Source organism: Macaca fascicularis, chromosome 4 (assembly GCF_037993035.2).
Source record: "Macaca fascicularis isolate 582-1 chromosome 4, T2T-MFA8v1.1".
NCBI lineage: Eukaryota > Metazoa > Chordata > Mammalia > Primates > Cercopithecidae > Macaca > Macaca fascicularis.
The window spans coordinates 153,764,167-153,790,534 of record NC_088378.1 but is presented as its reverse complement, the minus strand read 5'-3'; the positions used below and the strand labels follow the sequence as shown (position 1 = coordinate 153,790,534).

Below are 26,368 nucleotides of genomic sequence, written 5' to 3'. Positions count from 1 at the left end.
AATGAACTCTAACCTAAATGTGAAATGCAAAACAAGAAAACTCCTGGAAGATAACATAGAAGAAAACCAAGATGACCTTGGTTTAGAAATGATGTTTTAGATATAACATCAAATAAATGATTCATAAAAGAAATAACAAAGGTTAGACTTCATTGAAATTAAAAAAAAAATTGTTCTGCAAAAGACACTGTTAAGAGAATGAAAAGACAAGCTTGAAATGGGGAGAAACCATTTGCAAAAGACATATCTGATAATAGACTTATCCAAAATGTACAAAGAACTCTTAAATCTCAACAATAAGAAATAAACAACCCAAAGACAATAAGCCAAAGATATACACAGACACTTTACCAAAAAAGATATACAGATGGCAAAAAGCATATAAAAAGGTGTTCAAAATCATGGCATTAAAGCAACATCATGCAAATTAGAAAAACAATGAATTATCACCACTCACATAGAAGAACTAAAATCCAGAACACTGAGAACACAGGATAGAGTTGGAGGAACAGGAATTCTCGATCATTACAGGTGGGAATACAAAAAGGTACAGCCACTTTGGAAGACAGTTTGGCAGTTTCCTTATAAAACGAAACAAACTTACCATATAACCCAGAAGTGGTGCTCCTTGGTATTTACCAAAATGAAGTGAACACTCTTATCTACACAAAAACCTGCACACACATGTTTACAGCAGCTTTACTCATATTGTCAAAACTTGGAAGCAAGATGGTCTTCAGTAGGTGAATGGATAAATAAACTGTGGTACATCCAGATGATGGAATATTATTTATTGTAAAAAGGAAATAAGCTATAAAAATACATGGAAGAAGTGTAAATGCATATTACTAATAGAAAGAAGCCAATTTGGAAAAAAGCCAAATGCTGTATAATTCTGATTATATGACATTCTGGAAAAGATAAAACTGTGAAGGTAGTAAAAAGATGAGTAGTTGCCAGGAATTAAGCAGGAGAAAGGGAGGCATAGGCAGGACACAGAGCATTTTTAGGCCAGTAAAACTATTCTGCATGTTACTGAATAGGTGAGTACATGCCATTATACAGTTGTAAAATCCCTAGAATGTATACAACACCAAGAGTGAACCCTAATATAAACTATGGATTTGGGGTGACAGCAGTGTGTCAGTGTAGGTTTATCAATTATAACAAATGTGTCACTGTGATACAAGATGTTGATAGTAGGAGAGGCTGTGCTTGTGTGAGGGCAGGCTGTATGGGGGAACTCTTTGTGTACTCTGTATACAGTTTTTGCCGTGAACTCAAAATGGCTTTAAAAACTAAAGCTTTTTTTTTTTTTTTTCTTTTTAAAGAAAGAGTTTCTAGTTTTATCCTCTACATTCACCTAGCAATGATAAGGGTGAGCCTGGAGTTATTTCTCAAGTCGGGGTACTAAAGAAAGAAAGTAAAGGGCTATTGTTGCCTGCCACCAGCTTTCAGATAGCCTGTCAATCAAAGACAGCTTTGTGCTGTACTCAAAGACAGCAACACAGCTCCCTGTGCTGGGGTTGTTAAAGTCGTATCTGAAATTGCACTCACTCCTCTCATAGTCCTGAGGTACCAACTCTATATTTGTGGACTTCAGTTTTACTCTTTCCTAAGACTTTTTCTAGATATATATATTTTTTCTGGTCTGTAGTTTTTGTTCCACTTGTAAAGTGAATAAAATTTAGAAATCAAGGGTGGAAAAATGAAGAGAGCCCCTTAGAATTATTTTTTCATACATACATTTAAAAAACATGGCAATGCTCTATACTTTAGATGATAAAGTTGTTTTCCATGGGAGTATGGGTTATTAATTCTGTTATTGCTATACAGGTACACTGGGATTGAACAGTGAAGTAAATAGATGACAGATGATGATAGCTAAGTTTCTCACTGCTGGAGTAGAAATCTATAGAAAAACAAGGGGAGGAAGCTAGAATGATCCATGTGGTAGTAGGTTAGATTTGGACACTTCAGTATCAACTCATGTTTAGCTTAATATACAGATGGTTATGAATAGAAATATTTATAAATATGTGTATGTATAGGGGTAAGTATACAGACATTTATTTTCCTCTTCTGTCGGTTGAGGCAGCCTAAAAACAACCAGTTAGCAACAAGCACACCTAGCACCAAGATCTAGGTGTCTAATACCATTCTTTAGTAAAGGTAAGCAGGACTTCTTGGAGAAATGGTTGATTTGAGCACCAGGGCTGGAAATATACAAAATGACCTCAAGCATCATGGCACTTTGTTGCTCAGAAATGAAGAAGTACTAAAAGCAAAACAAACAAACAAACTGAAAACCCATAATGATGAAGTTATGTTACAAGGACAACAGAAGCAGCTCTCAATGGTCAACCTGGAACAACTAGAGCATAAGAAAAGCAGTATTTATAGCCCAAAGTATTAAATAAGTATTATATCTGTGAGTGCATATAAATGATTTAATAAATCAGTAAATGGAGGAGAAAAGACAAATCACCCATATAGAAGAATTTCAAGTAAATTATTTAGATACTCTACCCTACACGAAGGGGAGCATAGCTATTCACTCCTTAAGTGTGGGCTGTACATAGTTACTTCCTTCCAAAGAGTACAATATGGAAAAGGGGAAAAACAATTATTTTATAATGGAGAAACCTGACAAACGCTACTTGGCCAGATGATCAAGGTGAACATCAGTAGTGATAAGTCATTTTGCTAGTCTGTACTGTGATCTTCCTCTCTAAGAATGTATAACCCTAGGCTAATCATGAAAAAATACCAGGCAACTCCTAATTGAGGGACATTTAACAAAATACCCAGACAGGTACTCCTCAAAACTATCAAAGTCGTCAAAAAAAATGTAAGTCTGAGAAACTGTAGCAGCCAAGAGGAGCCTAAGAAAACATGACAATTCACCAGGTACAGTGGCTCACACCTGTAATCCCAGCACTTTGGGAGGCCGAGGCAGGCGGATCACAAGGTCAGAAGTTCCAGACCAGTCTGAACATGGTGAAACCCCACCTCTACTAAAAATACAAAAAAGTTAGCTAGGCATGGTGGTGGACCCCTGTAATGCCAGCTATTTGGGAGGCTGAGGCAGGACAATTGCTTGAACCTGGGAGGCAGAAGTTGCAATGAATCAAGAACACGCCATTGCATTCCAGTCTGGGTGGCAGAGCGAGACTCTGTCTCAAAAAAAAAAAAAAAAAAAAAGAAAAAAGAAAGAAAGAAAAGAAAAGAAAAAGAAAAGAAAAGAAAACATGACAATTAAATGATTAAATGTAATGTGGTAGCCTGTATGAAATACTGAGATTTTGGAATAGCAAAAGGACAAAACTAAGGAAATCTGTATAAAGTAAGGACTTTAGTTAATATCAAAGTATCAATATTATTTCATTAATGTAACTAATGTGCCATACTATATTTGATGTTATTAACAGGAGAAGCCTGAGAAACACTGTCTGAGCTAAAGGACCAAGGTCAACATCAACAGTGGTAAGTCACATTGATAGTATGTACATTTCATATGATGTGATGTAAATAGCTTTTTACTTCTGTGATCTTTCTGGTATTGGGTATATGGGAACTCTCTGTACTCTCTTGAACATTTTTCTGTAAACATAAAACTATTCTAAAATAGAAAGTTTATTTTAAAAAACATGGCATTTTGTTGCTCTAGGAAAAGCGATATATAAAAGAATGTGCCTTAATGTGTCTCTGTCATATGCTTGCAGAAAGAGTAGACTTTGGAACTTGGAAGTGACTCCTAAAATAGAGTGTTTTTAAAACTATGGAACATAACCTCAATAAGATTATTGAGAATGGCTACTTGGCAAATAAGGAAACTTTTGCATCTGAGATTATTTATGATACATCACAATAGCCGTCTTAAAAATGGAAGCAGATTCTCAGAGACCTAAGCACAAACAAATGATAAAGGATTGCAAGTGTAAATCTTAGGCTTCTCTAGGATGAAGAAATCTCCTTGAAAAAAGGCCTATGTTTCAAAGCCTATCTGTGCAGGATGAATGAAAATCCATTTGCCCATGTTAATGAGCAGATTTTCACCAAATACTAATGATAAGAGTGATATCTCAGAGGATAGGTTGGCCCAGAGAATAGTTGAGATTCCTCGGAAATATAGGGCCACAGATAGCAAAACTGAGCCATGATTCAGTGATCAGGCAGATGAGGAATACAGTTTTGCAGCAAAGAGTGTGACTGAAATATGTTAGAATGAAAGATCTGAGACAGTGCTGACTAATACCTGGATGTCCATGTGAGAAGTAAAAGTCGTTGAAGTTCTAGAAGTAATCTGAATTTAAGAACTCAAGGTTTCGAGTTACAGACCTATCTGTTGCTCTCCCTCACCAGGCAAGAGACAGCAAGTCTTGTAAGCCTTAATTTTGTCATCTGAAAAGTAGGAGTAATGAGGGTGCTTACCTCATAAGGTTGTCATGAATATTAAATAACATGGTTTTAAATGTTTAAAATAGTGCTGGATATATATATGTAATAAAAGAGGACAGAGAGCTACTATTATTATGATTATGTTATTACTCATATTATTGTAAAGGATGCCTGTGTGGGGTGATAGTATAAGAGGGAAGTACTAAGACAGTGTCTGGCACAAATTGGGGACACAGTGTTTGTTTTGGAGTCCTCTTCTCTGAAATAATGATGGTTTGGCCATGTGATGTGGCAGATAGGGCTTTCAGTCAGGCTTATGTTCATTGCTGTCTGTTCCTGATTATCTGCGTGGTATTTGGATATCCAGTAAAGAGTTCTTCATATCGTCTCAGTTTAGAATTCCTTTGTTCTCTGTGTTAATAAATAAGTTCTGCACTAATTATCATAGTTAACCATTGACTGAATATTTAAGCCCGCAATGGAAGCAGTCCAAATCTGCACTTTGTGCTGTAATATATTCTTTTTCTATAGCATCGTCTCTACTGAAAAGCATTTGGTGGTTACTATGTACACATACACATGGATGTTGTATGTGTTTCTAAGTTTTCCAGATACTGGTTATTTCATTCTTTCATGGGGGAAAAAGTGAGTGGTAACCAGTGACACTGGTTTTTGTTTGTTTAATTCTACTTCTAGGTGTGATGTTCCTTAGAGAGATAATAAAATAAGGACATTATAAGTTTTTGCAAAGCTCACACCTTCTGGGCCAGAGGAGCAGAAAATGCATTTAAATATATAGAGCTAAAGTCCAATATTTGGGTCTTCCAACTTAATAGGTATGTGTCTTAGTCTGGGTCTCTGAAAGCAGACTGAGACCATGTCTCATGTGAGGACATTGAGGTTGTATACTGGAGAGTGCCATGGCAAGGACCAAGTGTATAGGGAAGAGATAATGAAATAGGAAAGAAAAAAAGCCAATACAAGGAAGCATTATTAAGCTAGCAACCAGAGAGGATAACTAGAATTCCGTCCCACTAGATCTCTTCAGGAGCTTTATGAAATAGGTCTCGTACTGTCCACCCAAGTATAAAAGAGTGAAGCATTTATCTGCTGTCACCTGATACCTGTATAGGTTAACTCCCTTATACTTCTGGCTTACACATAGGTGAGTGCTACATGTGTTTCTGGTATAGACAGGAGACAGGAAAATACTGGCTAGAAGTGAGTGGTTCCCTTGCAAAGGCCCCACCCTCAAGCCTGAAGACCTGTGGACCTAAATGAGGACAGGCATTTCTGTTTTCGCACCCCAAAAGTTGACTTTTGGCCCACCACGAGACCTCAACAGGCACACACACAAGTGGCTGAACTTTGGGACCAGCGCAAAAGATGGTGGAAAAACATGGCAGAGAAACAGAGAAGAGGAGGGATGCCTGGAGGACAAGGGGAGTTCAGCCAGGAGAAGTCAGAGAAGAGTCTGGCCACTGGGTGGCCTGATTCCAGGGGAAGCCCACCTTCCCACTCCATCCCCCCGTTCTGGCTCCCCATCCATCTCACTGAAAGCTGTCTCTACCACTCAATAAAACTTTGCACACATTCTTCCAGTATGTGATCCAAATCTTCCAGTACACTGGCAAGGACTCGGGATACAGAAGACTGTCACATTGGCCCCCTGCTCTTGCGATAAGGCAGAGGGTACATTGAGTTGATTAACACATATGCCCTCTGCAGATGGCACATCTGAAAGAGCTTGGTAACACATGCCCACTGGGGCTTCGGGAGTTGCAGACACCCATCCCTAGACGCTACCATGAGGCCAGAGCCCCAAAGCACTCATGTTGGCCTCTGCAGCTGCCCATCTGCATGTTCCCCTGGGGGTATGAACTGCAGGGTGACCAAGCAATGACACTCCATCACACGTCCTGCAAGAGGAATCAGGAAACTCTCTGGTTTCATTTCCATGAGGTGTTCAATACAAGGCATCAGAGAAGTCCCTGAACAGGAACCATGAGGTATGTAGTATGGGCCTCAGGTAGGGCTTTGCCTGTTGTGCCTGTGCAAACCTAGACAAAGCCAGCGTGGAAGTCATCAGAGCATGGTAGTTCACTACATCAGTTGGTGGCCAATGCAATGGGTGAACTGATGTAGTGTATGGGAGATGCCAGATATACTGTATAAAGTTACTATGTTGTTTAACTTCTTCAGAGCTCAGTTTTCTCATCAATTAAATGCAACTCAATTTAACCCATCAACCAAACATGGAAATGCACTGTTCAACAGACACTGTGTTAGATAGTTGAATAAGATCTAGGTTTTCAAGCACGGATTCCAAATTCGTCAAATGAAATCTTATACAACCCTCTTAAATGAATCAAAGAAATGCGTAGCTGTATAAATTGAAAAGGGGTATAAAGCCCCATATCCCGTTCTCTGTTTTCAGTCCTCAACTTCACATGTAAGGGACCCTAGAACTCAGAGGAACCCAGTTTAGATGTACTATATCAGGTGCCCCTTCAGTTCACTTCATGCTCTATGTGTTATGTGATTCTGTGTAACCCAGAAAAATTGGCTCCCACATGGATTAGAGAACAAGCAGTTTTAGGACACTTGCCAGCTGCCATGGACGCTGACACATATTTCTTATCATCTAACTTAGGCAGCATGGAGGGGCAGCTTTGGCTTAAAGTAAGATATGTCAAGCTAAAGAATGTTTCTTTAATCACACTTACATGGTATGGTCCTTGAACTTGAATATCAGTGAAGCAGAAAAACAAGTCCACTCCTTTAAGAGAGTACATAGCAAGCCACAAACTGGGAGAAGATATTTGCAATACCTGTATCTAACTAAGAAGTTAATATTAAAATATGTAAAAATGAACTCTCACAAACCCATAAAAAATGATTAAAAAAACTCATGGGCAAAGAAACTTGAATGCCACAGAAGATATGCAAATAATAATGTAAGATGTTCAATTTCATTTCTCAGAGAAAAGCTCATTAAAACCACAATATGATATAATGCCATATCACCAGAATAATGAAATTAATAATGATTAATTATTAATAATCACAACCTCATCATAATCATGACCTTGTCATGCGTTGATGAAGCTACAGAACAACTGGAATTCTCACACACTGTAGTTGAGTATAAATCAAAACAATCATTTTGGAAAACTGTTTAGAAGTATCTTCTAAAGTCTGGTCTATATGTGCTTTGACTCAATTTTTCCACTCTTAAATATATGCCCTATTGAAATATATGAATGTGTTCATGAAAAGAACATAAATGTTCATAGCAGCATTACCCATATAGCCCCAAACTAGAGACAACCAAAATGTCCATCCACTATAGAATGGACAAAGCACTACTATAGAATCTTGATACAATGAAATTCTGTACATCAATGAATATGAACAAAGTACAGCTGCATACAACAACATGGATGAATCTTATAAATGAAATGTTGGATTGTGCATAAAAATGTATATAAAATATATATTTTAGTATTTCATCTACATATAGCTTGAAAGCAGGAAAATGTAATTTATATGATTAGAAGTCAAGATGATGGTTGTCTCTGGAAACTTAATGACTGCAAGGGAGTATGAGGGAGTTTCTGTGTGCTGTTGCTGTTTCTGTTTCTTTATTTGAGTGCTGGTTACATGGATATAGTCACTATAGAAAATTTACCAAACTGTACATCTGTGATCATTGTACTTTTTGCTTGTAGTTTATATTTTGAAAATGTATACACACTTGCATACAGACAGCATGCATACACACATGCACACAGAGAGAGAAATCAACTGTGTGCACAAGGTCTTTACTGTGGAGCTAAGTGCAAGTCTTAAAATCACTGAGGGAGGGGACATCACTTTTTTCTAATTGAGAATCTGTTTCAATAAAAATGTACAAAACAGTTCTGAGAAATACAGATTTGATGGTTTGAAGTAAGAGAGTGTCTTATTTGTGGATATAAGAAATTCATTAGGTCATTAAAGCCACGTATTGATTCATTAGATCAATAAATATTGATCTTTTGAGCTTCTTTTTAAAAGGCATTACACTAGGTACTTAGGGTGATTAAAAACAAATCAAACGAAGGTTCTGTCTTCAGAGAGCTTACAGATGTATTGGGGAGTAAAATATGCATGCTACGAAGTGGAAGGTACCCAATACCATAAAAGAGGTACACAGAAAATACTGTGAGAGTTTAGAAGTGGAACAGGTCAGTCACAGGAGACTCAAAGATGACTTCTTGGTAGAGGGGGCATTTTTACTTACACTTCTGTCAAAGTAGGTTGAGGTTAGCCATGTGGAGACTGGGGGGTGGGACCAGCTAAGGACCGCGTTGAGATAGATAAATGGCTAAACTGGGGAGAATGAGTCACTTTGTCCAGAGCCACAGAACTTTAGCATGAATAGGTCCATTTATTTGTTTACAGTGAGTAGATTCATTTATTTGTTAATTTGACAAATGTTTATTGAATTCCCCCCACAGGCTAGGACTGGGATATGACTAAGCATTCTGTTCTCTCTGTCCTTGTAGACACTTGAAAGACTAAGGGAAGATAAGTAAGTAAATGAGTGTTTGCAATAAAGCACGATGCAGGTTATGATGGAGGGAAAGGTGCTGGGAGAGTTCAGATCAGGGCTACACAACCCATGGGTTCAGAGAGGGACTCACAGAAGAAATGTCATGCCAACTAAGATCTGAATCATGAGGTGGGGTCAAATCAATACTGAATCTTAGATGCCTGCCTGAGAAATGTGAACAGAACAGGATATTTTGCATGCACAGAAATTTGAAGAAAAAAATGGCATACTCCAATCTGTTTTTTTTTAAAGCAGTTGAATCTTTACTACAGGATGAATGCAAAAGAGGAATTAAGAATGGGAGAGAACAGTTAGCATATTTCAGGTGAGAGACAGTAATGTTCTGGACAACTTTGGCTAGAAACAATTAGAGAAAGTGATATATTATATTTAAGAGGTATTAGAACGGCAGACCTGAGAGAATGTGTCAACTAATTTTATTTTGGATTATTTTGGATGAGGAAAAGAAAAGGGATGCAAAGATTGTGAGCCTAGGTAAGTTGTTTCATTTGCAAAGAGGAAATTCAAAGGAAGAGGCATGCCTGGGATAGACAGGACACTGGTGAGGGCTGCCAAGAGAAGAGAGATGTGAGACCTGCTTCAGATGCACGCATTGAATTTGAGATGTCAGAAGGAAATATCCTGAAATCCTGATAGAGAATTTTAGACAGATAGAGTGTTAGGGTTTGAGAGAGAATGCTAGAGCAGGAAATATAGATTTGGGAGTCTTATATTACCTGAAAGTATTTATTGAACCCATGAAATCAATGAGATTGTCAAATGACAAATTGTATTGAGAAAAATGGAAACAAGAAGCCAGTAGTGAGACCCAGGGACAGTGGCAACATTCAGAATGGCTGAGAAAGAAAACAGAAATGACAGAGGAAGAGTAGGAAACAGGGAAGGAGGAAAGTCCCAGAAAATCATCAGAGCAAAGTTTCAGGAAAAGAGGGAAGTGGCCCACAGTGTCAGATGTGATAGGAGTTTCATGATATTAGAGACTTGCTTAAAAAGAAATGCTACTGTTACATGTACATTGCCTTGGGGGAGGCAATGTGTGAGAAGAACAGATAGAATTGATAATCCTATATTTAATATTTCTCCCAAAGCCAGTTTCCTGTATACTGGAATCACTAAGAGTTTAAACCGAGTGCTGTGAGCGTATTTTCACTACAGCCAAGACTTTAAAAACCAAACCATTTGAAAATGGTCATTTGGGTGCAGGGATTTTGCAATTCTGCCTTAGTGTCTATATAAAACAGCTCACTTTAATGCCAACCGAAACTAGAAAGGCAACAAATACTTGAAAGCAAAATGTTCTTGATGTTTAAAAATGCTTGTGACAGCATAAAATGAAACTAAGAGAAAGGTATTAAAATATATTAGGCAAAGGCAAACAGAGGCTAACTTTTTAAGCCCATATTCATCTGAAACAGATAAGGGGAACTGCCTACCTGGTGATGGTGGTCTCTCTTTTGAAAATGTTTCTATTAAAATCTGGGGGCAGTTGACATATGTTAATGTCCAAGTGCTTTCAGACTTGTCATTTCCTCTCTCAGGCAGGTACACGTCTCATGTCAGTACTCTTCTTAGGTAGAATGGTTTTACATCCTACTTCGTGCTGTCCTGGTGTAATTATCAATAGTGCCTCCTTCCACTTTCAAATATGTCCCTGAGAAGATGTTAAATGATATGTTTGCTCTGCTTCCAGATCTCCCATACACTCAGCAGAAAATAGGAGTTAAATTTAGGGGCTCTGGCACCAGATGGATTAGAATTTGAATCTAGAAGCTGTCATTTTCTGACTTAGTTTTTGGCAGTGTTTGTTCTTGGGCAAGTTTTAACCTCTCTGTCCCTCAGTATTCTCCAATGATAAAGAATAATTACGGAACTAATTGAATAGAGTTATTGTGACGAAGTCATGTCCATAAAGGGTTGAGCACATTGCCTTGAACATACACAAGCACCCAATAAATGTTATCGGTTATCATTATCATTGTTGGTATTGTCATACCCCATCTAGAGCCCTTCGGCAGACTAGAATTAATTTTGAGCTAAGATGTTTTGCAGCTAATGAACTTCTCACGTTCCAAAGGAGTGCCCTTTTCGCAGTGTCAGACTTCCCTGCAGATGTCATTTCCCTGGTATTAGTGCAGTAAGGGATGCCCATAATATGTTTCACCCATGTGAGTTTAGTCCAACATTGGGCTCACTACGGGCTATACAGTAATCAGCAATCACTCCTGGGCCCAATCTGAAGACAGAGATAGAAGTAACAAATTATAAACATACTAAAACTATATAACCAGTATTCTGAGTTCATACCATGTAAATTCATAAAGCATTTTGTTATCCTTACATGTATTATTACATGTATAACAATGTGAGCCTTGAAAGAATAAAGTATTTTTTTCTTTTAGTTCTAAAATTCAATTTAGTGAACTGAGTCTTAATTCTCTACCTTCTACCACTTCAGTGAACCAGTGTAGTTGCAAACAGTCAAAAACAGAACCAAATTATTTTGTGGAGTTTTGCGCTGCTTCAGAAGTGAGAAAATCAGAAAATATGCAAAATCCTCTTTTGCCTTATGTGATTTCCACTATCAGTTTGGACCACAAGTCTGGGTCTCATAAATTGTATGGCATAAGTAATGCAATAATACAGTCATGACTTTGCCTTTTTATGTCTTTTTCTGCAGATGGCCTTATTACCAGATTCTCTTTGGTTGATGAAAAAGTTACATCATTAGAGTCATGCTTAATGAAAGTATGCATTGCTTCAGTATCACCAGTTGCCTGCATCTGGTCTGATTTTCAGAGCTGTAGGATTGCATAGATTCTCTGCAGACCATTGTGTTCAAGGTGTTTAAGTCTGTATATATTTGTGTTTTTGTTTTGTTTTATTTCATTTTATTTTATTTTACTTTTTGGAGACAGAGTCTTGCTCTGGTGCAGTCTCGGCTCACTGCAACCTCCACCTCCCAGGTTCAAGCGATTCTCCTGCCTCCACCTGCCGAGTAGCTGGGACTACAGGTGTGCACCACCATGCCCAGCTAAGTTTTGTATTTTTAGTAGAAACGGGGTTTCACCATGTTGGCCAGGATGGTCTCGATCTCTTGACTCGGCCTCCCAAAGTGCTGGGATTACAGGCATGAGCCACCGTGCCAATGCTTTTAATTTCTATTGTATCTCGTCTTCATGGATGACATTGATGTTTGTGGGTATTTGTGATCATCTATTAGAACAGCAAGGCAACAAGTGAACTTTGATATGTCCTCTTCCTAGGAGTAATAACTCTGTTCCTGATTGGTTTCAGCTGAGTGGGGGCAATGGGCGAAACCTGTGGGGTTCTGGTTCTGCAGCAAGCACAGGCTTCTGCTGGCTTTCCAAGGAGTTTCAGCTGCCGCTCTCTGTCCTCCCCTCTCCATGTGTAAGAGATTTCTGGACCAGAAGCAGATCACAGAAAGAAGCAAAAATCTCTTAAATTTCAGTTTCTAGACATATTTGCTCAACAACATATGATTTCCTATTCAAAAGACTACAGCAACTTACTGCTCTAAATGATGCATCTTACCTTCTTATTGCCTGGGACTTGTCTGCCTCAAATGAAAAGTACATGATTTATCCCAAAATATTCATCAGCAGGACAGTGAAGTAATTAGGAACCTATTATTTTGCCAGCAGGGACCGGAGTATGAATTTTAAGCTTGCTGCTGACTAATTAGATAACTTCAGGTATCCAGTGTATCTGAACTTCATCCTTAAAATTTAAATTATTATAATAGTAGCCACCATATAAAATGAATGAAGATGACATGAGATAATACAAGCAATGTCTGATATTCAGTGTTCAATAAATGCTGGCCATTACTATCTATTAGCCTTTCATTTATCTGGAGCATTTTGGTTCTTGTAGCAGTACGGTTCCCACCTAGACTGAAATCCTAGATCGTGGTATGTGGTTCTTCCTCATCACATCTGTCAGACTTGGTCGAGGATAAGAGCGCAGCACAGAACCTCTTCAGACGACTACTGCCTCTGCCTTCAGACGACTACTGCCTCTGCCTTCAGACGACTACTGCCTCTGCCTTCAGAAATGTCGCTGCTCTGAAGATAGTGCATAGGGAAGGAGTTAATGACAAGTTACTGAGCTGGAAATAAAGGAGTAGAAAGAATGCCTTTATGGGCACATGAGTTTTCAAAACCTCTCAGCATATCTATGGGACTTTATTTGGAACCAGTGCCATCTGTTTACCGATGTCTCTGACAGAAATGTGTCCATGAATTTGGACCCTTCTTTTTTTTCCCCCTCAGCTGTGCAGTGTGACCAGATGTTCTTGTGTTTCAGAAGCAACCACATCCATCAAGCTCTTTGCAGGCCTGGATCGTTCATGCTTATGTAACTTCATTTCTCCAGCAGTGAGACTAGTGTGCTTGTTTACCCACTTTTTTTTTTTCCTTATTTTTTTCTCACATTGCTTTAAATTAAATTAAAAGCCAGCACTGTCACTAATTAACCAAGAGTGGCACATTTGTAAACCTGGATTTGCCTGGTTGCCAGTAGAGAAAAATCCCTCTGCACTCTGCCAAAACCGTGTTTACCAGGCACCATTGGTGTCTTGGCAATGCTGCTTGGGTTTTGTCAGAACATAATGTAGCTGTGTAAAAGATGTCCTTCGGAGATGTTAGCTGACTTGCCTTGTTCCCAGACTTAAATATGCTGTGAACTAATTAACACCAGCGTGAGAGTAAACACTCAAATATCGTTACCTTGCGAATAACAGCACACAAATTTCTGTGCATGGGTTTCTGTCTCCTAAAAAAAGAATGATGATGGTTGTTATCACAGGAAGAGAAAATATTGGGAAAGTAAAGCATTGGCATCTGCTAACCGGCATTCTCTTGTCCCAGTTTCTAGCAATCTTAAATCTCTGGGGTAGAGCCATATTCTTCGAAATGTGTGTCATAAGTATTGCAGATTTGGACACAGAAGAGGGAACTGTGACTTTGGGGGCAAATGTGCTATTAAGAAGGTTTGAGAGGGTAACTTGAATTCATGCTAGAAAGAAGAATTTTTTTGCCTTCTCTGTCTTCCTTCTGACAACAGAAGAGCTCTACCGACAACAGGGTCACTTGAGTTCGGGGACTTTTGACTGAAGATGACCTTATTGCTTGGGAACAGCCTGGGGTTGACACCTTCTGGGCTATGGAGTAAATAAATATGCTTACTTCATCTGATCCTTGATCTGAAATGACTGACAGTGGGAATTGGAGATTCCGAGTGCCCAAAAGAAGTGAAGTTGAAGAGGAGAACAGAGACCAGTTTTATTGAAAAATGCTTATTTTTACGCATTACAATGAAAGTATTCAGTTTTTTTCTTAAAAACTTCATTTTTGTCTAGAAACACAGAATAAAAATCACCTTTATATGTATACTCTATTACAATGCTGCCCGGTAGAACTTTCTGGGAAAATGGAAATGCATTCTGTGCTGATGTGGCCATTGAGCTCTTGAAGTGAGCTAGTATGACTGAGAGTTAGATATTTACTCTAATCTTAGTTAATTTAAATGTGAATCATCACTTGTGGCTGTGGCTACTGTATTGGGTGGCATAGCTGCTCTACGACATATGAACTATGGCATTGTTTTTATTTTTGCAAACCTATTTAATTTTTGGCATAATAGAAGATGGCTGATTTTCATATCTGTTTCTGCATTCTACCTGTTATAATAGTTTTTGCTGTAGTTTATGAAGAAAATATGACCATGCCCAGATACATGCTTGGAAAGGGACATATAAACTCAAGAATTAAGATTTGATCATTTCTTTTGGCCAGAACTGCCATCTTCCAGTAATTCACCAAAATGACGAACACAAAGGGAAAGAGGAGAGGCACCTGATATATGTTCTCTAGATCTTTTAAAAAACATGGAGTTGTTCCTTTGGCTATGTATGTGCAAATCTATAAGGTGATATTGTAGACATCAAGGGAATGGGTACTGTTCAAAAAGGAATGCCCACAATGTCACCATGGCAAAACTGGGAGAGTCTACAGTGTTCCCCAGCATGCTGTAACATTGTTGTAAACAAACAAGTTAGGGTAAGATTCTTGCCAAGAGAATTAATGTGCGTATTGAGCACATTAAGCACTCTAAGAGCTGAGATAGCTTCCTGAAACGCGTGAAGGATAATGATCAGAAAAAGAAAGAAGCCAAAGAGAAAGGTCCCCGGGTTCAATTGAAGCACCAGCCTGCTCTACCCAGAGAAGCACACTGTGTGAGAACCAATGGGAAGGAGCCTGAGCTGCTGGAACCTCTTCTCTATGAATTCATGGCCTCGTAGGTGTTAAAAAATAAAAGACCTCTAGACTGCAAAAATGTTTCTCTTCATTGAGTAGAAGTATGGTGTCCTCTCCCACAAAACAATATTTAAAGCAAATTTTAATTGTGTCCTAATTCATTATGTAATGTCTTTACTATTCAGATTTAATGTATTTCTTGCTGAAAGATGTGAGGTAGCTTACTGTGCAACAAATTACTCAGTTGGTTAGAAAATGACCAGGTATTAAGTATGAAATATTTGTACTGGTTTGAAGACAGTACCTTGATAGTACCTTCATCAAGGAAGAAATAAAATAAAATAATTTACAAAAATTAAAAAAAAAGATTTGATAAAATTAACAACGTTTACTGCCTTATGAAAGACTTTCTGTTGAGGCAGATCCTTACTCTGTTGCCCAGGCTGGAGCGCAATGGCACAATCACGGATCGCTGAAGCTTCTACCTGCTGGGCTCAAACAATCCTCCCACCTCAGCCTCTTGAGTAGCTGGGACTGCAGGCATGCACCACCACATGCTACTAATTTTTAGAAATTTTTTCGTAGAGACAGGATCTCCTTATGTTCCCCAGGCTAGTCTCAAACTACTGGGCTCAAATGATTCTCCCACTTCAGCCTCCCAAAGTGCTGGGATTACAGGCATGAGCCACTGCACAAGGCCAAAAGATGTTTTTAAATTAGATTAGCTTTACAAAATATCTTTCAGTGCCACTACCTTCATTCACGCAGGCACCAGCAGTTTTACCAACCATTGCATTTGTACCAATAGTACAAATGTCAATGTTATAAGTAAAAACAAGTAACACCAAAGTATTATCTTATAAATAGTTTAGACTTCTCAGGTCCTTTAGAAGAGTATCAGTAACCCCTAGAATTCTGCAGACCCCACTTTTAGAAGTGCTCTAGAATCTTCTAGTCTTCCCCATCCTGCACTCCCCTCCTACCCACCCAATCAAACACACATACCATCCTTTTATCTAACAGAACAACTTAGCTCTATTCTTGGAGACCTTGGAACCAACCAATAACAAGGATCTCGATTTTTCCCCCAAGCAATTAAGTTATATTTCCCAACAAACATAATTCCCACCTTAAAAGGAATTCTGGTGCCATTTGTAAGAATTATTATACTCCTTGTTTACCCTCTCCCATACAAACATCTGTAAATTTTTATTTCATCCCCAAGCTAGTACTTCCAACCTGTCTGCTGGAAAAAATCCACGAGGATATGTACCTGTAAATAATTATCTGTTTCTTTGTTTCCTTTTTGATCTGTTTCTGCTGTAACACGGTGAGTTTATTGCAAGAAAATGGAGTTTATTTTATAAATATTAACTGGATGGATAGATGCATGATATATCAGCCGTGCCTATCGATCCCTCTCCCACAATGACTTGCTTCTCTTCTTGTTTCAGTTTTCTTAATGGTTCTCCCTTCCACGCATTCACTGAGTACTCACTTGAGCTAAGCATCCTCTTTGAACATTTCTTCTTCTTCTGCATAATATATGTGAAAATCATGAGACATAGCTAGTCCTTGGAGAAAAAGAAAATGCATGACTACATGCCATTTGGGTAGATTGTTACCAGGCTATTGTGAGTAAAATATCTGTCAAATTGGTATTTTTAATTGAAAAAAGAGTCACGGTCTCTTTTAGCTTTCTGGTTTTCAATGTAAGACTTGGGTGAAATGAGCTCTACTCATATCACCTGGCAATGGCAATGTGCATACTATATTTTAGGAAATTGTCAAAAACTTTAAAAGGATTCTCACAGCTCAGCTCTATTTAAAATTCAAGAGGGAAAAAAATTTTTAAAAAGTCATGAGGGTTTCAGATGTCCTCCAAGCCCTGGTTTTCTTCACACTAAAGCTTACAGAGTCAAACATTGTAGACCCCACTTTTGGCAGAGAACCCACAGCCTCACATTATGTGGGGACTCAAGGTACCATATTTTAGCCACTAAATTTATTTCTGGACTCTTGTTAGTGACTGTATGAATTCTTTAGGGCCCCATGGCAGAGCGGTCTCCAGGGATTTTAACACATTCTGAATTTGGGTTGCACAGGAGCCTGGAGACTGTTGCTTTCAGCTGGAGCAGAACAACTGACAATGAAAACTGCATTAAAAGCTCCTGGTGACCTCCTGAGGCAATACTGCTACTTTTGAAAATAGACGTGTTTACCTAACAATCACTTAGAAGGAAATTTTGAGATATATGATTAAAATGTATTGAGCTACAGATATGAAAATCTAATCTTCAAAAAGAAGCACAGTATTGTGGTGTAAGAATTGGATCACAAAGAAGAGATTTCTCTTATAGCCCTGGTTTCACCCCCAACTAGTTATATGAACTTGGACAAGTAATTGAACTTCTTTGGGTTTCAGCTCCTAGTCCATATCTAACATGCGACATGAATCACAACTTTCTTTCTATCTTTGAATTCTCTGGCATTCTCAATCCATATAATCCTTTGCTTTCCTATTCTGATAAACCAACTACACACTTGTATCTTTGCCTTTTGTGAACATGAATTCCTAATAACTAAACTGAATTTCATTTTGCTTATAAACGATTTACTACCATACCAATTATAAAATGCAAATGTGAGTATTAGTATATAAATGATTTGCCTTCCATGGGTACTGAGGCAAGTGTAGTATTAGAAGCCTGGGGTCAAAAGCTCTTCATTTTTCACTCAATGGAATAACTTGTTTTGTCTAACACCTTGGTAAGATCTAGAATCAGCATCACCTTATTTACAAAAAATATAGATGAAAGTTGCTTCTAAGCTCTCCCATCTTTCAATAGCAGCCATTATTAGCAAATACAGATTCATAAATGTGTTATAAATAAATTTTTGGTGCAGCAAAAGAAATAGCACTCAAACATAAATTGAATTTTCTCAGTAAGGCAATTTTACTTCCATAGAAGGGTATGACTCACGGAAGAAGCAATGGCGAGCACACCCAAACAAGGGAGGGGAAGGGGTTTTTATTCCTGATGCAGGTAGCTCCTACTGCTGTGTCATTCCCCTATTGGCTAGGGTTGGACTACACAGTCTAAGCTAATTCTGATTGGCTATTTGAAAGAAAGCAGGGGTACTAGCCATAGTGCCGGAGTGAGTAGTTTGGTCGGAAGGGCAGTTACAGAACAGGTGACTCAGGATGATTCAGGTCAGAGCAGGTGACCAGGGGTGACTCAGGATGGAGCAGGTGACCAGGAGTGACTCAAGACAGAGCAGGTGACCAGAGGAACAGATGTGAACTACCGATTAGAACTGGTGGAAAAGTTTGTTTACTGAAACTAGGCGTGAGGAGAACAAGGAAGTTAAATCTTAAAACGGAGAACAAAGAACAGGGGAGCTGAACATGCTGATACATTGGTTCTTTAAGGAGGATCTCAGAACTCATTGTACTTAACAAATTACAGGCTAAAACCTTTGAAGAGGAATTTACTATATCCTACAAATGCAAGGTCATATACATGATTAAAATTTTACATGGCAGATACAAGATGTCACAGAGTGCATTATTTTCTAACTTCTTTATTTTATTGAATGAGACATGATGAATGCCCAGTTATCTTGGTGAAGCTATTCATGCCGAGGTTTCCAGTGTCCAAGTCCACGTATATATCACTAAGTACCAGCCCTGGAAAAAGTTGACTTCTAATAACTTTCCAACATTGTTAGATTGGTTACAGAGAAGCATTAGCCACAACTGTAGCATAGGATATTTTCTATATTTCATTGAGAAAGATACCCATTTCTCCACCTAAATAGAATATGGTTTGAGCCTCAGTATAAACTTTCCATTTACAGTGGGGTAGTTTGATTACTGTTTCTTTATTCATGCCATCATTATTGCTGTGACATATAATAAAGCACTGGTGATGAGGGGGAGGAGAAGAGTGCTCATTCGTCTTAGACCATACAGTGATTTACTCTGCAGCAAGTTAGCGTGCAGGATTTGCTCAATAAGAACGTGCATAGATTTAAAAAAAAAAAAAGGGCTGTGATTCCAAATATGGGGCTAATTCAGAGACAGTGAACTTTTGTCTAGGAAGCAGGCAGATCAAAATTATCAGCTGTTGTCTCTTAAGAGGTGGTGAAAACTGCTGTGTGTATAAGCATGGTTCAGTTGGTTATATGAGTTTCTATTGAGGCTGCTTATTACATTTTTAAAATGCAATTTTAGCCACAAAAAATTGTTAGAAATTAAATTTTATTTCCTTCTGAACAGACCTTCTGTGAAATATCAGTTTTTTTGTCCCTGTCAGACAACTCCAGTTTATTCCTTGCTAAATTGGAGGAGTATAATTCCAGATTCACCTGTGGTGAGCTATTTGCTGATTACAGTAAATTTCACATGGCTTTGTTAATATCTAACCTCATCTTCAGGTAATTGAAGTCTTCTAAAGGTACATAACCATAGTGGTGCAAACATCCTTAAGTAAAATAGCCAGTGACAACCCATTTATTCACCCTTCATCACCTTCTCAAAGAATTCCTGTTACAACAAGATGTCATCATCCTAATCTCTCAGGACTAGATTAAGGATGGCTGCTTACCCTCTCATCTCTCACTCTCATTAGTTTTATATTTTCTTACCTAGAACTTTCAAGCTACATTTAAAAATGCCCCAAGTTATTTTATTTCCACGCCTTTGGGGAAATTGCTTTGAGGTGACTCTGTCTTTATATTTTGATGACCAAATGTAAAGTCAGAGCAACAAGAGAAACCAGAATGGAATAGAGGAGCAATTAAATTAATATTGTAGGTGATGTATCTGAATGAATTGAAGTTGGCATAGTATTTAAATTTACTAAGGAGGGTATCATTTGAAAAATTAAGGACAAGAATTTTAATCTGGCAATGTCCCCTCAAAGTCTTACTAAAAACATATACTTCTGCTTGCCTGTATGAAGTTACCTGTCTTTTCTCTCTCTCTCTCTCTCTCTCTCTCTCTCCTCTCTCTCATCAGCCCTCATGAGATCCTGCTTTAATTTATGTGACTAGCTTGCAAGTCTGAACTAAGAAAGGGCTGTTTCTAATATAGTAAATAAAAATAATATCAGAGTCACTTCAAACAATGTTTTTGAAATTTAAGTTCAGAACAGGTAGTTCAGACTTCACAAATACTTTTGGCTTCACACTTGCTTTCCTTCTCTACTATGTCTTCAGTGACATTGTGCAAAAGGGCAATTCCATTTCCATAGGTTACATTGACTTTGCAGAGCTGAAGAAAAAAAAAAAGAAAAGAATGAAAAGAAAAAAAAAAAAAAACCTGAGAAGGCTTGGTTTGGGCCTAGGAACTAAATAAGCACAAGATAAAAATCACAGTGGAAGTGAGTGTCATTGAAATAAAGTGACTTGTTTTTATCACAAGGCTATTTTCAGTTAAGTCCACTCTAATTCTTATCTTTATTCACCCTACAAGTTATAGATAATGCATGGCCATATTAAAATTCTCTTCTTGGCCTGAATCTCCTATCTCCAATAGACAAGCTGGGTCCTTGACAGCTTGATTGTATGTGTGTTGATTTTTAAAAGACAACATGAAATCGTTAAAGTTGGAATTTCCTGATTATTTTAGACCAGGTTCTACATACTGCACTGATATTACATAGCAATTTTAGAGAGCAACAGTAATTGCATTAAATGACTTAAAGTGATTAGTAGAAGCAGAAGGAATAGGTGATCTGGATTGTTTTTGAGAAAGCTCTTAATGAAGTATATTATGCATGTAGAAAAGTGTAAAAATCTCAAGTGCTCAGTTTGATGTATTTGAACAAAGTAAACACACCCCTTTAACTATCAGACTAAGAAATGGAACATTAACACCCAAGAAGCCCCATGCCCTGCTCAGTCACAATTCCCCAAAAAGTAATCACTCTCATGACTTCTAACAACATAGTTTAGCCAGTATTTGAAATTTACATAAATCGGATTATATAGTGTGTACTCTTCTATGTCTGTTTTTTTTCACTCAGTAGTGTGTGCAGCGATTGTTCAAGTCATTCATGTGATAGCAATGCTATCAAGTCATTCATGTGATAGCAATTGCTGTATAGTATCTTATTGCAGGTATCAACAATAGATTAAATATCTATTAGTATTTGTGCTCTTACAAATAGTATTTTGGGAACACACGCATATGCATTTCTGTTGAACACAAACATTTAGGTAATAAACTATGCATATTATATATATTAATGGATACTGCCAAACTTTTGCAAACAGCTGTACCACTTTTCACACCCATTAGCAGTGTGTGAGGCTTCTAGTTGCCCTACATGCTTACAATCTCTTGCTATTGTCAGTCTTTGTTATTGTAGTCAATTTGGTTGTATCGTAGGAGTTTTATGTTTTAGTCAGAATTTCCTTGACAACTAATGAAGGTAGATTTTTTCATATTTTTATTGGCCATTTGGATGTGTTTCTTGGAGAAGTGCTTATTGAAATCCTTACCTCATTTTTCTACTGACATATCTTTTTGTTACTGATAGGTAAGAGTTTATGTATCCCTAATATAAGTCTTTTGTGTGTGTATATATGTGTGTGTGTGTGCATGTGTGTGTGTGTGTATGCATTGCCAATGTCTTCTCCCTCTCTGTAACTTGCCTTACCACTCTCCTAATGGTGTGTTTTAATGAAACTGTTTTAATCTTAATCAAAGTTTTATTTATAATTAGTGCTTTTTGAGTCCTGTTTTAAAAAATCATTCTCTCCCCAAGTTTCATGAAAATATTATCTTTTCTTCTAGAGGTCCTAGGGTTTTACCTTTCACATTTGTATCTATGAGCCACCTTAAATTATGATTTAAACTAATTCTTCCTCTACAAATATACATTTCAGCTGACATCATTTATTGAAAATAAAATATTTTCCTTCACTGCATTGCAGTTACACTTTGTTATGCCCCAGGAGACTATATATTTGTGAGTCCATTTCTGGATTCTCTATTCTGTTGTATTGGTCTGTCATTGAACCAATACCTCATTGTCTTAATTATGAAACTTTGGAACAAATCTTGATATCTGACGGTCTATCATTGAACCAACACCTCATTGTCTTAATTATGAAACTTTGGAACAAATCTCGATATCTGATGGTGTTAGTCCTTCAACGTTGTGTTTCCACAAGGTAGCCTGTCATATGCATATATATTTTTAAATAAGCCCGACAATCTTCACACCCCCACCCCACCATTGCAACAGCCCAACAACAGCAACAGCAGCAAAACCTGTTGGCATCTTGATAGGAATTGTAGTAACCATATATGTTACTTTGGAAATACCAGAAAACCTTGAAAAAATTGTGTCTCATGAATTTGGAGTGGACACTAGTTAACTCACTACACTGTTATTAATCATTCTACATGTGTTACTTCACACCCTTTCTATGATTGGTTATAGGCAACTTAGCAACCCCTAGTATGTTAATTTTGAATATGATTACTGCTTATACCAGATCCTGTCACCATACCCATCTGACTGTAGGTTTTACAGAACTGCAAATGAAGTAACCCTCGTTTTGACACCATTAAGATATAAAATGGTCCTCTCTGGGGAGCAGGTAGTCGTCGGCAGCTGAAATCAGTAAGACGCTGTGGCCAGAACTGGGACATAGTTCATAAAATGTACACTTTACAATTCATCCCCTGACTCTGAGAATATTTTTAGAATTTAATTAAAAAATAAAATACTGAGTCATCAGTCTATAACATGGAATATGCTTCTATTTGCAAGTTTTTAAGTGTGTCTGAATACTGTTTTTAATTTTCAGTGCAGAGGTCTTGCATGTCTTTCTTAAGTATTTGATATTTTTTGAGCTATTGTAAATAGCATATATTATTTTTACATTTCAATTTTCTACATGTTTGTTTTATCTGATTTTTTTTCTGTATCTTAACACTGGTCTGCTATAAACTACACCAAGCTGAAAGCAGAAACGGAGACCTACTTAGATTATAAATAACTATTATGTTAACAGAATTACCTTCGCACATATGAAAAAAGAATGTTGCTTTGCAGAAACACTAGTTATGTTTGATCTGTAGTGATCCTAAAGGTGATTATGAGAAAGAAAATTAGAAAGTAAGTTTTTGGTTTTGTTTTTTGCTCAGTTCTGATCATCTCTTTTACCGTGAGACTATGTAAGTGCATTCTCAGCAGAAATCACAGTAGAGGGTTAAGTGGACTAAATCGGATTTATACTGCCTATGAAGGTGCAATAAATGGGCACAAAACTACCCCAGTGTGCAAAACTCTTCAGTGTAAATGAGCCAAACTGCTAGTTATTTGTCAACGGCTCTATCATTATCCTGTGCGCATCCACCCCTAATAGGGGCTGTCAGGTTCATATATGGCTTGTATGTTGTGAGTTGTTGTGTCTCTCCTGATAAATTCCTGTCAGTTGTGGATCTATCTGGTTAGGACATTAGAGCAAGGAAAAAACAGTGCAGTGATTAACAGTGATCAGAATGGGGTGATGGAATGTGGGATGTGGAGAGAAATGGAGGGAAGATAACAAAGAAGCATAAAGAATAAAAAATTGTATGCTATATGGTTGAATTCATCCATCTTGGAGCCTGATTGGTAAGCCTCACATTTAAAAAGTAAAAATCCTATTACTATTTTCTTCCTAGCAAATGCACATGGAAAATCAGTATAACACAACCAGTAAAATAAGTCTCAGCCCAGGGGACAACCCTTCCTTAAGTCCACAAAAAGTAAATTCAATATGTAAATACATTTTCCCATACTTTTATATATATTTCTAATAATAAAAGCAAATATGTGAGTTGTGTAATTCTCATCTGATGGGGGAACTGAGAATCAAGGAATTTAATGACTGATACCTTGAAAAACAGCTAAATTCAAGGACTTTTAAACCTTGCTTTAGAATTCTTTCTATAAAACCATACTGATATGTTAATTTTATTCCTTCTAGAAATACCTCTTGGCATCCTAAAATATAAATGTAATGATTCTTAGAGTATTTCTAAAATGCATCAAATTTCTACTCTTTTTTTCACATTTTATGCATTTGTCCACTTTGAATATTTCATCAACATTTTCATTAGAATCCCCTTTGGGTAGTTACCTTCCTAGGTCCAACATTGTGATTCTTGCTTTATCTCAGGTAGAATTATCTGGAACAAAGAAGCAGCAACCCAACAGTTTGGAGGGCATAATGTGGCTCTTTTTTGACAATTGATCATAATTAGTGGTATAAGCAACCACTTATGTGGTTAGTTAGTGGTTAGTTCGATACAAAGCAACTTCTAAAATGTCAAAAAGAAAATATCAAAACAGAATCAAAGTGAACAAAAGCACAGCCATAATTGATATCCATGTCCTGTATTCCTGAAGCATTGGAAACCTAACTGAAAAGCTAAAACCCTGTTCACACCAACCCTAAATTTTGTTTTCTCTCTCTTACTGTTTTCATTTATTTAGTTTAGTTTTGTTTTTTTTCTTTCTAAAATTGAATTAACCAATATTTGCTGGCCCACCAGCCATAGAAAAGCTAGGTTGGGGAGCAATATAACAAAAGGAGAAAAAACATACCAAGTGATGAGTCTGGAGATGTGATTTTTCAGTTCCTGCCTATATCTTATAGTCGTGTGACCTCGATCACCTCTCAGGACCAGGCACTTGCTCAGAGAGTGTTTGGGCTTGGTGTCACCTAGCGTCCTCGTTAGCTCAAAGATCACCCTGAGCTCTTGACCTAGTGGGGAGAGGAGAGATAGAAGCATGATGACTTTAAAAGAGCCTCCAATGGAATGCCTCATTTGGACTTATTTTCCCATTACCAAAGGCTGGCAATGAGGTTTAAAGGCTACATACACGTAAACTGATTTGGGAACAAAAAGATTTTGAATGTTTATATTAAACTGTTTGAACTATCATGAGGGATATTAAAATGTCTGTGACACAGTTCGTGTCATAGAGGAGATTTTTCTTTCAATGGAGAAGACATTCTATACAAATACATAATAATGTTGGAAAAAAATCTGAATAAGCCTAAATGGAGTGCTAAAATTACAAAAGTATAAGCATTAGATGCTATAGAAATTCAGATACGCAAGACACATCTGGAGGAGCACTGAAGATGATCTTGAAGGAGGGGCTTGGGGAGTGGACAGATTTGGATAAGCAGATGTATATAAGGAGGTGCCCATTTTTGATGAGAACAACATAATCAACTGAATACATAGAAATGCAAGAGGAGATATCTTCCAGGAATAGTGAGAAGAAAGTCATCTTGGATCAGAGGACTGTTGGGAGGTAGGATTGGAGGAGGCAGGGAGTATCCATATTTTATAGATGATGTTCAGGTTGAAGAAGCTGGACTTCGATAGTTCATGAGGAGCTAGCAAAGGGAAGGGATTGCAGAGGGAAATTTAATCTTTCAGAAAGATAAAACAAAGGCCAACTGGAAGAATTGATTAAATGAGAGAAGACATTAGTGGCAAGGAGTCAAGTTGGATTATCTATGCAACTGCCAGGTAAAGATGAAAACCTAAAGCATTAGAAATGCAAAAAATCACCGGGCACGGTGGCTCATGCCTGTAATCCCAGTACTTTGGGAGGCTGAGGCAGGAGGATCACTTGAGTCCAGGAGTTCGAGACTGATCTGACCAACATGGTGAAACCCCGTCTCTAACAAAGAATACAAAAATTAGCCAGGTGTGATGGGAAACGCCTGTAGTCCCAGCTGCTCAGGAGGCTGAGGTACAAGAATCACTTGAAGCTGGGAGGCGAAGGTTGCAGTGAGCCCGGATTGCACCACTGCACTCCAGCCTGGGCAACAGTGAGGTCTGTCAAAAAAAAAAGAGGGGCGTGCGGGGGGGAATCCAATGTTGTCCAACATTGGAGGAACTTCCTCAATAATTCTCTGTTCTCCTTTCCCTTCCTGATCTGAATAAACCTCTAGACAAAATTGTATTTTCACTCATCAAGCCTAAGAAAGCGTCCTAGTCCCTACTGGTGGTCTTTGGTTGGATGATATAGAATTGATTTTG

The 26,368-nt window shown here is 37.8% G+C and overlaps 1 long non-coding RNA gene across 1 annotated transcript in view; it reads right to left on the bottom strand.

Moving 5' to 3' along the window:
* Positions 1-26,368, bottom strand: part of LOC135970449 (uncharacterized) — a 120,594-nt gene that overhangs the window by 60,460 nt on the left and 33,766 nt on the right. The window contains exons 4-6 of the long non-coding RNA XR_010586120.2: positions 24,912-25,071; positions 16,796-16,871; positions 605-811 (exon numbers count right to left, since the gene is read on the bottom strand). This is a non-coding gene — a long non-coding RNA (uncharacterized lncRNA). The remainder of the gene's footprint in view (positions 1-604; positions 812-16,795; positions 16,872-24,911; positions 25,072-26,368) is intronic.